The sequence below is a fragment of the Balaenoptera ricei genome, chromosome 12, assembly GCF_028023285.1.
Source record: "Balaenoptera ricei isolate mBalRic1 chromosome 12, mBalRic1.hap2, whole genome shotgun sequence".
Lineage (NCBI taxonomy): Eukaryota > Metazoa > Chordata > Mammalia > Artiodactyla > Balaenopteridae > Balaenoptera > Balaenoptera ricei.
The window spans coordinates 41,860,085-41,874,212 of record NC_082650.1 but is presented as its reverse complement, the minus strand read 5'-3'; the positions used below and the strand labels follow the sequence as shown (position 1 = coordinate 41,874,212).

The 14,128-nt window shown below is 36.4% G+C and overlaps 1 pseudogene; it reads left to right on the top strand.

Moving 5' to 3' along the window:
* Window positions 1-11,084: 11,084 nt before the first annotated feature.
* On the top strand, window positions 11,085-12,847 carry LOC132376077 (tigger transposable element-derived protein 1-like; annotated as a pseudogene).
* Window positions 12,848-14,128: the final 1,281 nt, after the last annotated feature.

Genomic DNA, 14,128 nt, shown 5'->3' with positions numbered 1-14,128 from the left:
TGGTTTCCAAATGTCGGTAGGCTGTCTACTTTTTAAAGGCCGTTCATAAAAATTTTGAAGTTCGACGATTATGTTTTTAAAAATGACTGAGAGTTAATATATCATGTTGAATATATTTTTCTATATTGCCAATAATACCATTTATGGATTGACCAAATTTAGGCATAGATCCTCTATTTTTCTGATATGTAGTTTTCGTAGAAGTTTCATGTACTTACTTATTTTTATAAATAAAATATGACAAATTCGCATATAGTTCATAAGTTTGTTTACAATTCTTGGATCCCTTAAATGGCAATATAGTTTCTGATATTCCTTTCCAGAAGTAACCATACTACTGATGAAAGAGAATGTGTGCTTGTGTGTATGTTTGCATGTATGCCTCCTAGCCAGGAAATCTCCTGTGTTGCCATTATATGTTATTTCAGTCAGTATATAAGGATGTCAAGGATAGCCACAGGCATTCTGGTGAAGGTCCTGTTTCTGATACGTTTGTTGTCTTTTGACTTAGCCAGGCAGACAGCCTCCACTGGAGACACCTGGGTCTACAATTGTCACTTCTCAGACTCCATGAAGAAGCTGCAGAAAGTCATAAAAATTCCCAGGCCCAGGGCTGAGATTTCCTATAAGTAGGTATATCAAGAATCCAGGCTGGTGCTTTGCAACCTACACAAAAATGCCTGAATTTCTTTCAGCCTGTTAATGACATATGAAAATTTTGCTCCTTACACCGTGACCATTGGACAGTCTCTCTGCTGACACTGGCAGAGTGACAACTGAGAGGCTTTACCCCCTTGATATAAGACCCCATGAAGAAATGCAGAGCAGTCAGTTAACATTCCATTTAATAAGCAATCACTTTTTATGGATCATCTTTGTAGAAGTTTCTTATATCTGTCTAGAAGGCTCAAGTTTAAAATTGAAATCACTAAGAAGGTCAATAAAGCAATTAGTACATGTTGATTTTTTATTGTTTGGCATGTGAAGTATACAGTAGACTTTCCATAGGAAGATAATGACACCCATACACAACTGGGCTTTAAAGTCCATTTTTCCTCTGCTAACGTAAATATGATTTAAAAAACATTTTCCTCCTTGTGAAAAAGGGCATAAAAATGAAAAAGGAAAAGAGGTCAGTCTAAAGCAAGGAACAGACATTTACAACTTACTTGAGAACTGAACTAATAGCTACAGCATTCAAAGACTGATGATCCACCTTTTCAGATACATCAAATTAAGGAAAGAAATCCTGTTGTGATTCTGTTCTTCATTTGACTGTTTCTTGTCAAAGTGGTGTAAGATTTCATTTTATCCTCCCCTACGGCCTTAGCCAGAACACAGTACTGATATGAGGCATTTGTTTTAATAACTTGGTAAAAGTTAATGTGGTGTATAATGGACTCTAGCTGGTTTGGCTTGAACAGTTCTGATTCACTTGTAGATAGGACTACATTTGATTTGGAGAGAAAGTTGGTACCAAAAAGGAACTGTGCTGAGTTGAGACCCAAAAACCTCCCTTCAGCCACATCCTCAGCAATGTTTCCTGTTCCAGTTTTTGGTTCACGTGGCAGTAGCCCCTGAAAGCATCAGAGAGAGAGAGATGTGGTGACAATTCAAATTTCTGTTTGTCGTGTTTTACCGTTTGTGGACTTCACTTTTTTGCAGAAAGTAGCCATAGCATCTTCCCTAAGGGTTAGTCACAGTGGCTCTAAATCATTTTAACTCTCGACTTACATCTCTCAGGTACAATCTAATTTATACTTGACCTGGCAACATACCTTATTTTGGCCTCTTTGGCAGGGCAGTCTGAGGAAAGTCATTGAGTAAGGCCTATTGTTCTTTTTATCATTCTTCCTTGTCACTGTTCATTTCATCTCCCCCCCCCCCGCCCCCACTCCCTGCCACCTGAGTCCTCCCTGCACACGCTGGTGTCTCAACGAAGACCATTCTCTGGATCTTCTGGATTCTCCTTGTTTCCATGCTCTGTCCACGGCTTCGTGGCAGCAATTGGTTTAATCAGATAGAGCAACTTCAGCCGATGTGGAAGCAAACTGAATTTTTCCCTCTCCCCGATAATCTAGTGTATTTAATGCCTTAACTCAGTAAAAAGCACATATCTCAGCAGGCCTCTGTGGAATGTGTGCAGCCTGAGAAATCAGTGCTGGTGGGAAAGGTACTTTTCCATCCCACAGGCTTAATTAGTTTCTACAAATACTACTCGATAGACAGAGGTCAGAAGCATGCAAGCCAGGCCCCACAGTGAGTGCCGAGGTGTTTTGTACTGTTGGATGCGGGGGATAAAGCTAAAGATTGTTTGATTGCCAATATGGTTGCACCATTTTTGCTCACTTTTTTCCTTCAAAAACGTTTACACATTTAAAAAAATATGGAAACAGTTGAGAATATTTGTTTTATTATTGTTTTGTTGGAGTAAAGAAAAAGATAAGTGCAGGGGTTTTATTGAACTGCATAATTTACAATCATTTTTTCTCTTTATAAGAATAATAATGGACTTAATTTATATAAAACCTATAATGAAATCTGCTAAATTTTACTGTTAAATTTTTACTTTCAGTTCCCACCTCTCTCATGCACATACATGCATATACACCCACATAAAAATATTTCATAGAACAAAGGACTCAGGGTGCAATCAGAAAATTACTCCCCAATAGCCCTCCCTGACTTCCCTTCACCCAGTTTATTTAAAACCCTCTGTAGTGCTAGGTAAAATCTTTACCAGGCTTTCTGCTAATCCATTGATAATATGAAGTACTCACAAGAAAATTCATCTCAAGGCAGTTGTTTCCATAATTAAAACGTTGGGTCCCATGTCTTTTCTTAAGTGTTGCCTCTTCCCTTCCCCAGCTCAGACCTGTTCCACATGGGAAGCCTTCTGTGGCAAAGGTGGGGAAAGCAAGGTTGCTTCTCTTTCTTTACTCACTTTGTTCTTCAGTGTTTTCACTCTCCTCTGGGATTAACAGGATAGCCCATGTGATGTGTTTCTCACGGCGACCGCAGAGGAGCTAGTGTAAGTACAGGCACTTTCCAATCTCTGGTGCTTCACACCTGGTAACATCCCATTGACCGAAGGAAGTCTTGTGGAAAAACTCAAAGTCAGTGGGGTGGAGGATCTTCCCATGGAAGTGAGTGGGAGGGAGTGAACATTTCTGAACAACAATTCCTTCTACTAACACTAGGTAGCTCCTGTCCCTTCAACCTGGGCTTCAGAATAAAAATGTGTGGAGCAGAACTGAGTTACAAGCCAGGCCACCTGACCCACAGCTAAAAACTAAACTGTCCAGCTGACCCCCCAGCTGACTTCCAGCCAGCCTGCAAATCTGTGAGAATAAATGCTTATTTTGTATGCTACTGATTTTATAGTTGCTTATTATGTAGCAATAGGTGTCAGATAATAGCAAGCTCAATGTAAACCCTAGGCCAACTCATTCTCATGTCACCTACACTGGTCTACAGAGAACATATACCTTAGCCCTGGTCTGTGGCACTACAGCTGCATACCAAACACAGCCCTCTATTCTGTGGTTATAAACTGCTTCAGTCGGTCTTAGACTCTTTAGAATTATTCACATACAAGTCTGTCATTTGCAATCTTGGGTCACATATCCAGCTCTCTGAGTTGTCTTCCTGAAGCCATCCGTGTGCTCTGCTTGAGGAGAAGGGAGAGAACCTCTCATCATTCCCCATTTGGGATGCCGGTAGTTCTCAGGACTCAGATGAAGTGGGTACTAAGGGTCACAACTCGGATGCTTATCACACCCTTTGTATCTCTGTGACTGCCTTTGGAATGTGGGATTATTTGCTGCTTATGGTCTTGAACCCTCATTAGAACTGATACAGAAAGATGTCCACTTTTCTATCCTGTTACACACAGGAAAAGAAACACATGCCCATGTACATATATAATGGGATCATGGTTTACATATTGCTTTATAGCTGGCTTTTCACTAAATATATTATGAACATTTTTATCATTAAAAAATCTACTATGATATAATTTTAAATTTAGAATATAATATTTAATAATTTATGAAATAGTACTATTGTAAACTTGGGTTATTTCTTTTTTATTATTTTTTCTCTTATATTCTACACTGTAATGAACATGTCATACTGTACCTTCACAGAATTTCTTGGTGCCATAGTCTAGTGGACAGAAGCCTTAGTTTTTACAATCTCATACATCCATTGCCATTTACTTTATTCATTACAGCTTTGGTGTTTAAGTTTTCCTACCTCCATCTTTTTATATGTAAGGTAGATATTATGAACTTTTTCACATATATTGTATCAGTGATGTTAGGGCTTGTTCTATATTCTTACCAAGAGTCTTATTTTTCTTCAGTTGAAAGTAAAGTGAAAACAATAAGAGTTTTCACAATGCACTGTATTTTATTGAAACAATCACTTTTCTAGATATATCCATTAATCAGGTGTCCAGTGGGTACTCAGTATTGTTCTTGGTGCAGAGGAGAATAAAGAAAAATTGTGTGATATGTTCTACAGCCCCAAAGAACTAAATTCGTGGCCAAGAAAATGGACACATACAAAAATAAGTAAATAATAAGGCAACTCTACAGGGAGTATATGATTAGATGCTACACTGTGAGGTATTGGCCTGTGTTGATTTAGATTACTGCTATAGCTGAGGTACCATGCATATAGGGAAGAGCATGCCCTCTAGGAGGAGATTCAGATTAGGGATTTGAATCATTGCTTTGCCACTTATAAAATGAGTGATCTTGGGAGAAGACCTTAACATTTTTTTAGATTCAAGATTTTTGTCATTTAAAAGGGGCTAATAATGCCATCCTAAAAGACTATAATAAGAATTTGAGACATCGTGCCTGAAAGTATCAAGATAAGATCAGAATAAATTGGGGCAGTTAATTATTTTTGAGCAGAGTCAAAAAAACAAATTAGGCCTTGAAGAAAGCGCCAAATTGCTCTTCAATAATATTGAAGTGGTTCAATTTCCTCAAAGCGATGTGTGAATTATAGCCTTGAAAATATTAAAAAATTCTTTACTCACTAGAACTGATTTGTGATTAGTATACACAAGTCATATGTTATTGAGATCATTTTTTCAAGGTGAGCATATATAAACAAGGACCAAGGTTTACTCTTTGCAGAAATAATTTTCACAGTCTTTTATGAATATAAATAAAATTTGTCATAATATTCTGAGGTTCATTACCTAAAAATAAATCACTCCATTTTAATGGGTACCAGTTTGTACCTCTGCCATCTGGTTTCAATCTGTTTATGAGTTAGATATATAGAAAGAGTGGTAACCATAACACCTCTCTAAAACCCTGCAGATATATTGATATATTACCTGAAGTGTCAGACAATACACATGAAATTGTTTTCAGTATCCATTGTATTGGCCCAAATAATTTCACATAACTTCTATAATAAATACATTGCAAACTTTTATATTTTAGCACTTTAAAAAGTTTTACATAATTATAGACTTGTGTTTCACTAGACCATCATATTGTAGAACCCTTTCTCCTTTCAATTGCTGAGACTGATGGCAAAAAATTGGGTTAGAAAACCTGTTTTCATGAAGCTAAAAATTTCAGACTCATTAATCATGTGGTGGTGTTTTGCATTTTTTTCAAGATGACCAGCATTAAATAGGGTTATTATTATAAAGACCCTTAATCATGTAGGATTTTTTGTTTATTTCTAATACGTTTGTTATGCTGTTTAGCATGGATTTTAACCACTAGAGGGGACGGTAGCCATTTTGTTTATTTTCAGACTGTTCTCTGGACAATTGAGCATAATGAAAGTTTACTTTAATACAAGTCATGACGCTTCATCACCCATTGAATTTCATAGTTTCGAATTATGAGACTTAGAATGCCCACTTACATTCAGCCTGAGGCCAACACACTGGGGCTTCTGAGAATTTCTGTAACCTTTTAATCTCCCTGTCTCTATGTACTGACCTTTTACAAGAAACTGATAGGATAAAAAATGCAGTTGGCTGTAATCCACCAATTACCTCCTTCTACACTAAGTTGACCTGTTGTGTTCATGATTTGTTAACCTGGAAGTTTAAGAAATGATGTGCACTGCTGCTCCTTTGGGTTAATTCTGTGTGTAAATTGTTGTGTAAGTGGAGAAATCAGTTAAGCACTATTGGAGTATATGCTAGGTATGGTGAGGTGTGGAAATGTGTTAGTCTGATTTAGAAGATATTTCTCCAAGTTGAGAGAAAAGATGGAATTGATTTTAGATTTCAAAAGGAAAAAAGACTGAATAGGGATTTTCTATATTTGGATATGTAAGAAAAGGAAGACAGGCCTAGGGTGGTGTTTGGAGCTAGATACAAAAAATGTAAGAAAAGTGAACTGTAGAACATAACTCATTTGCTTGCTTGCATCTTTTCTCTGTTGGAGAGAATAAGCTTCACATTCAAAAGACTAGAACGTTTATTGGTAGTACAGAAATGAAGCCAAGCTATTGAAGAGAAGGTAAATGTGCCCATAATTCTCTCAATGTGTTCTACTCTTCAGGACTAGGTTAATTGTATTCTAGTTTACTGAAAAAAAAATTTATAGATGAAAATTCTGAATTGATGAATTTATAGATAAAAATCACTGAAAGATTTAAAAAATTATAGGGCACAATATAAGTAATGGAAGATTGGACACCAACGACTGCTATCCTTATTTTAAGGAATGTAAGAAAATGCTTCCTATAAACTTTAAATTAGGGAGAATTACAATAATCATAGAAAACTTTCCAGAATGAATAATTAAAAGGATGGATTATGAATATTTAGTACAAGTAGCTGTGTTCAGTGGGAGCCAGCATAAGCTCATATGTTGTATATTGTGGCAAATATTATAGGTTCGCTTATGACCAATCTTTCTTACTACCTAATTTCCTATTGTTTTATACCATAGAGGTTTAGAAGCAAAATATTCGATTTATAGCCTTTTTTTCAGCTGTGGAGGGACATTTGCCATATTTCTGGCCAATGAAATAGAAGTAAAATTTGTTACCACTGTCCTTTTGCCCTTCATCTTTCTTACTTCTTACTCCTGGGAATAAGATGTGATTCTTGGAGGTATGACATCTATCTTTGACCATGAGATTATAAATCAACAAGCTAAGGATGCAAGTAATATAACAGGTCAATACTGATAGTAATAAAACTGTGGGATTTAGTTCCAGGTACCATAGCTGAATACAATAGGACAGAGAGATATGACTTATGAGCAATACATTTGAAAAATACATAATTTTTAGTTGATAGTAAGCTTAATTCAAAGCAACACATTGTGTGATATCACTTCCAGAATTGTAGACCATGCTTTAGCTACACTGAATATAGTTGTTTTATATTCTGCAATTAATCTAACCACGTCTAGGTCAAGTTAAAGGGCACCGAAAGATGTCATGATGGCCTGAAACGAGGACTAAAGACAAATGACTATTTAGCTTGTAGAAGAGGAGACTTAGGTAGAAAGTGACTGCTAACTTTAAAATATTAAAAGGTTATAATTCAGAAAAGGAAGCAGATGACTTTTATGGCTCCAAAGTACGGAACTAGGACTGGGGGCTAGAATTTAGGAGATATTTTACTGAAGTAAAAAGTGGAATAGACTAAGGAGGCAGTCAGGTAGTTTCTGATTTCTTAAAATATTCAAGCAGAAGTTGGATGTCCACTGGAAAAGAACATTATAAGACGATGCATCTGATAGGATTTGAAATATATAACTTCTAATATTCTTATCAATTATTGTTATATACCTTGATGCTTTCATAACATTAATCTCAACATCCCAAAGAGTAATATTTGGTCTTGCATATGTTTGAAGTTAATCATTTGTTGATGTGATAAAAATTCTATCAGGCAATAATTCGACTTCAATAAACATATATTTATTTTAGCTTAAAATTCAGGATGGCATGACAAGTTTCTCATTTATTAACACCCACTTTTATGCTTTACCATCTTCCAAAATAAAAGGTCATATGTTTAGAGCTATTTGGGGAAAAGTTAATTGTCTGGATTGTTAAATTCAGTTTGTTCCATGATTGTGCCTTAAAGGTCACAATTACGGGTTTATCCTTGTGCATGAACTTGATGCAGTTTATACTGAATATAAAAGCAAGAAACACGTTTGGCAACAATTTGCACCTTTAATAGCTTAATTAGTGGTCTTACCAGTGCATTCAGTTCGGAAAGGAGACTGATTCGGAGAGGGTCAGAACAATTTTACTGGATACCCTGGATTGATTCCATGGTAGGTTTCTGGTGGAAAAGACTGAAAACTTAACAGCTGCATTTCTTAGACTCCATTGTGTCTGAGATTCTGGAAGCAAAATATTCTTACCAATTAGATGCATTTGTGTGAAGATTAGAAGGTAAAAATGAGGCAGATGCCATCTTTTGATCTGCACTTAGCAGTTGTTACTGGCAGGTATGGTTATGGGATCAGTGGGTTCCCTACAGCAATATTCCAGGCCTTATCCTTCAGACTCCTGGGTGTCCTGTGGTTGGGGCATGGCAAGAGCTGGTGATTTAGCAAAGCTCCAGAGGCATCCTAGGGGTAGTAACTCTATACAATTTTTTGAGTTTTTTCCTGGAGGTCCAGGATTTGATTTGTTGCTTCAACCTTTCTAATTTGTTGAAAACTTTAAAATTTTCTTTATAGTCCCTTCTTGCCTAAAATATTTGGAATGCTGTCTATAGTGAACCGTCCCTGATAGTTATTCACAACCAAGTTAAAAATGACTAGCCAGTACCTGAAGTGCTCCCTGGCACATAATAAGTGCTTCAGCTGCACTGAGATTCCCGCGGTTATGTCCTGAGTATATCATGCCACATCATCAGTGCCTTAGTACATGCTCCTCCTAGACCTAGAATGTGCTATTCTGAGTTCTTCACCTGACTAACTCCATGTTATCTTTTAAGTCTCAGCTAAGGTGCTCCTCAATATTAACTCAGTTTTGATCCTGTCTCCTACCCCTTACTCTTGATTTCTGGGAACCTCCTAGAATCCATACTACCCTCTTCTTGCCTCTACCATAGCCCAACACAAAGGCCTATTTTTGCTACTACAGTGTGAGGTTTTTGATTGCCAGTGCCAAGTCTTTTTATCTCTGGGTGTAGCACAATGTCAGACAAATTGAAAACAGTTGATAATGTTTATTACATGAGTTAATGTATAATTAATGCACAACTGAGTGGAACATGAAGGAACTTCTTTGCCCAATTAATGCTCAGATTGTAAAAAACCTGAAGGAAATGCATATTGAAATATTTAGGAATGAAGGGTCATAATGTTTGCAACTCCTCTCAAATGATTCAGAAAAAGCCTCAGAAAAAGCCCCAAACATCTTTTTTGGGGAGAAAAGAGTTACAGACTATCTTTTATCTATTCATCTATCTACCTTAAACATCTTACCGTATTTGCTTCATATATATATATATATATATATATATATATATATATATATATATATAAACATCTACTTCCACGTTATACCTTTGATAGATAATGGAACCTATTTAGTTCAGAAATTCTTTGCAATTTAAATGAGGTAGTATATAAGAAAAGTATTTTGTGAATGCTGATGATTATACAAATGATAATTATTACTTTCACAAGTATTTGTAAGATTATACCCATCCACAAATATGGACACTTCACACAAAAAAAGACTTCCTCAAGATATCTTGTATTCCAGTACTTTTGTTTATTAAATCATAAACTATTTATTTGTATATTGTTATACATTTATTTTTAATATCCATGTGCTTACTGTAGTAAATTTGAAATGAAAACCTATAAAACAGTTTGTTTAAACATTAAAAAACCTTTTTTCATACACACATATATGAAGCAAATATGGTTAACATATACATATATGAAGCAAACATGGTAACATATATATACAGTTGACACTTGATCAGCGCAAGGGTTAGAGGTGCCGACCCCCACGCAGTCAAAACTCCATGTATTACTTTATAGTTGGCCCTCCATGTCTGTGGTTCCATATCCTCGGATTCAACCAACCACAAGTGATATAGTACCATAGTATGTACTTAGTGAAAAAAAATTGCTTATAAGTAGATCCATGCAGTTCAAGGGTCTATCATATATGAAGGAAATATGGTAAAATAACTAAATCTAGGTGGAGGTTGCATGGTATTCATGGTGTTCTTTCAACTGTTCTGGATCTTTGGAAAATTTTATAGTAAAAGTTGGGACAATATAAAGATATACCAAGGAAAACTATAAATATATATGTGTATTTATACACCACACACATGCAACAAACTTTCTCTAATATATTTAATGAAATATACATGCAGTGTTCATAAGAAGGGGTGTGTGTGTGTGTGTGTGTGTGTGTGTCTGTATGTATATGTGGTAGAAGGGGATGTTAAATAAAACTCAGACTAACTAAATTGAAGGCCATAAAAATAAAGTAGTTCTATAAGGAAGGGAGGATTTTTAAAATGAAAATACATGTAAGTACAATTCTTAAAATTATGATAATTATGTTATTTTTATCATAGATGGTTATCACAATGCAGAGGGAAAATTGTGCTTTGGCCACTGTCAAGCCAAATGTTGCCTTCAAGACTATTTTGAATGTTGCAAATATTTAGATATAAGCATGCCTCATTTATTGCACTTCCCTTTAGTGTGCTTCACAGATACTACATTTTTTACAAACTGAAGGTTTGGGGCAAACCTGTGTCGAACAGATCTACTGGCACCATTTTTTCAGCAACATTTGCTCACTTAGTGTCTCTGTGTCACATTTTGGTAATTCTCACAACATTTCAAACTTTTATTATTATTATATTTGTGATGGTGATCTGTGGTCAGTGATCTTTGATGTTAATGTTGTGATTGTTTGGGGGCGCCCATATAAGACAGCAAACATAATCGATAAATGTTGTATGTGTTCTGACTGTTCCACAGATTGACCATTCCCCAGTTTCTCTACCTCTCCTCAGGCTTCCCTATTCCTTGAGAAACAACAGTATTGAAATTAGGCCAATTAATAACCCTACAGTGGCCTCTAAGTTTCCAAATGAAAGAAAGAGTCACATATCTCTCACTTTAAATCAAAAGCTAGAAATGATTAAGCTTAGTGAGGAAGGCATGTTAAAAGCTGAGATGGGCCAGAAGCTAGGTCTCTTGCACCAAACAGTAAGCCAAGTTGTGAATGCAAAGAAAAAGTTCTTGAAGGAAATGAAAAGTGCTACTTTAGTGAACACACAAATAAGAGAGTGAAACTGCCTTGTTGCTGATAATGGAGAAAGTTTTAAAAATCTGGATAGAAGATCAAACCAGCCTTAACATTCCCTTAAGCTAAAGCCTAATGCAGAGAAAAGCCTTAACTATCTTCAATTTTATGAAGGCTGAGAGAGATGAAGAAGCTGCAGAAGAAAAGTGTGAAGCTAGCAGAGATTGGTTCATGAGGTTTAAGGAAAGAAGTCATCTTTATAACATCTTAGTGCAAAGTGAAGCAGCAAGTGTTGATATAGAAGCTGCAGCAACTTGTCCAGAAGATCCAGCTAAGATAATTAATGAAGGCAGCTACACTAAACCACAGATTTTCAATGTAAACAAAAAAGCCTATTGGAAGAAGATTCCATCTGGGACTTTCATAGCTAGAGAGTAGAAGTCAATGCCTATCTTCAAATCTTCAAATGACAGGCTGATTGTCTTGTTAGGTGCTAATGCAGCTGGTGGTTTTAAGTTGAAGCCAATGCTCTTTTACCATTCTGAAAATCCTAGGGCCCTAAGAATTATACTAAATGTACTCTTCCTGTGCTCTCTAAACAGAACAACAAAGCCTGGGTGACAGCGCGTCTGTTTACAACATGGTTTACTGAATACTTTAAGTCCACTGTTGAGATCTACTGATTAAAAAAAAAAAAAATATTCCTTTCAGAATATTACTGCTCATTGATAATGTACCTGGTCATCCAAGAGCTCTGATGGAGATGTACAATGAAATTAATGTTGTTTTCATGCCTGTTAACACAACATCCATTCTGCAGCCCATGGATCAAGAAGTAATTTGGACTTTCAAGCTTTATTATTTAAGAAATACATTTTGTAAGGCTATAGCTGTCATAGATAGTGATTCTTTTGATGGATCTGGGCAAAGTAAATTGAAAACCTGGAAAATATTCACCATTCTAGATGCCATCAAGAACACTGATGATTCAGGGGAAAAGGTCAAAATATCAGTATTAACAGATGTCTGAAAGAAGTTGATTTCAACCCTCATAGATGACTTGGAGAGGTTCAAGACTTCAGTGAAGGAAGGAACTGTGAAGTTGGTGGAAATAGCAAGAGGACTGGAATTAGAAGCGGAGCCTGAAGATGGGACTGAATTGCTGCAATCTCAGGATAAAACTTTCACCTTTGAGGAGCTGTTCTTGCAGGAGGAAAGACAGTGGTTTCTTGAGATGAAAACTTCTCCTGGCGAAGATGCTGTGAAGAGTGCTGAAATGACAAAAAGCGCTTAGAATATGACATAAGCTTAGTTGATAAAGCAGCAGCAGGTTTGAGAGGATTGACTCCAATTTTGAAAGAAGTGCCACTGTAGGTGAAATGATACCAAACAGCTTTGCATGCTACAGTGAAATTATTCGTGAAAGGAGCAGTCAATCTACGTGGCAGACTTCACTGTCATACTTTAAGAAATAGCCACAGCCATCTCAGCCTTCAGCAACCACCACCCTGATCAGTTGGCAGCCATCAGCATCAAGGCAAGACCTTTTACCAGCAAAAGATTAAAACTCGCTGAGGGCTCAGATGAGGATTAGCATTTCTTAGCAAGAAAGTTTTTTTAATTAAGGTGGGTAGACAGGTTTTTTTAGACACAATACTTTTATACACTTAATAGACTATAGTGCAAACATAACTTTTATATGCCCTGGGAGACCAAAAAATTTGTGTGGCTCGCTTCATTGCAATATTTGCTTTATTTCGGTGGTGTGGAGCTGAACCCACAATATCTCCAAGGTATGCTTGTATAAAAAAATACACTTAAAGTTCCGATTTTTGGCCTACTCTGGAACCTCCGATGCTCTGGAACCTCATATTCCTGCGAGGCATCGATCCCTAGAGGGGATTAGTTGTTTCCCCTTTTAGAGAGTGACATGTATCTTCAGCTTACCTTAGTCCCTTCCTCTCACTCCAGCCTCTGTCAAACTCACGCCTAATGTCAGTTGCTTTACCATCATAGCATGTGTATTGATGATTATTTTACAATAAAGTGAAAGCGAATATTTCTTGTATGCTATAAAATATGAGAGAGAGGAAGTAGGTAGCTGGAAAGAGCCACATATAATAAAAATGAGAAAATATCATATTTCCTTGTGGAAATGAACACTATCTTATGCATTGAATATGCAAAAGTGACTTTCAAAGAAAATACAACCTGACACAAGGTGTTTGCCTGACCTCTGTAGGAATTTGAGCCATGTACCTTAGAATAAAAGAGACAGAGTAAACAAAAAGCCTAGTCAACAAATATTACATGTTGTTATATTTCACGTTGTATTTTAATGGCTAAGATAGTAAGAGGAGCATATTATGTGCCAGTCACTATTCCAAATGCTTAGATGATTTCATTCAGTCCTCATGGCAACCTAATGAGGAACGAATTGTTACTAGCTGCATTTTAAAGTGAAAAAAAATAAGCCACAGAGTACAATATTCTGGTGATTGGGTAATCACCCAAGACTCAGCACTAAGTGAAAAGGAAGGCTCAGTTTCTCTGAATGTAGAGCCTGTGCTCTAAACCTCTATACTATAGCATGCTGACAACTGGCTTTCTCTTTACTACATATTTTAAGGGAGAAAAATTTTTCACATCTAGTGCACTGACAGTTGCTGGATTGAGATTCTGAAGATACAGAGACATTTGTCTGGATAGTGGGCCTTGCAGCCAGATGAACGAATTATTCTAGGATTAAATTTACTGATCTAAAGTTAGTATTCATTTTTATCTGCTTAAAGAGTAATATCACTGAGTAATATGTACTCCGGGGGAAAAAGCTCTACTCCAAAGGAAAAAAAAAGTTCTCCAAACATCTTATTGG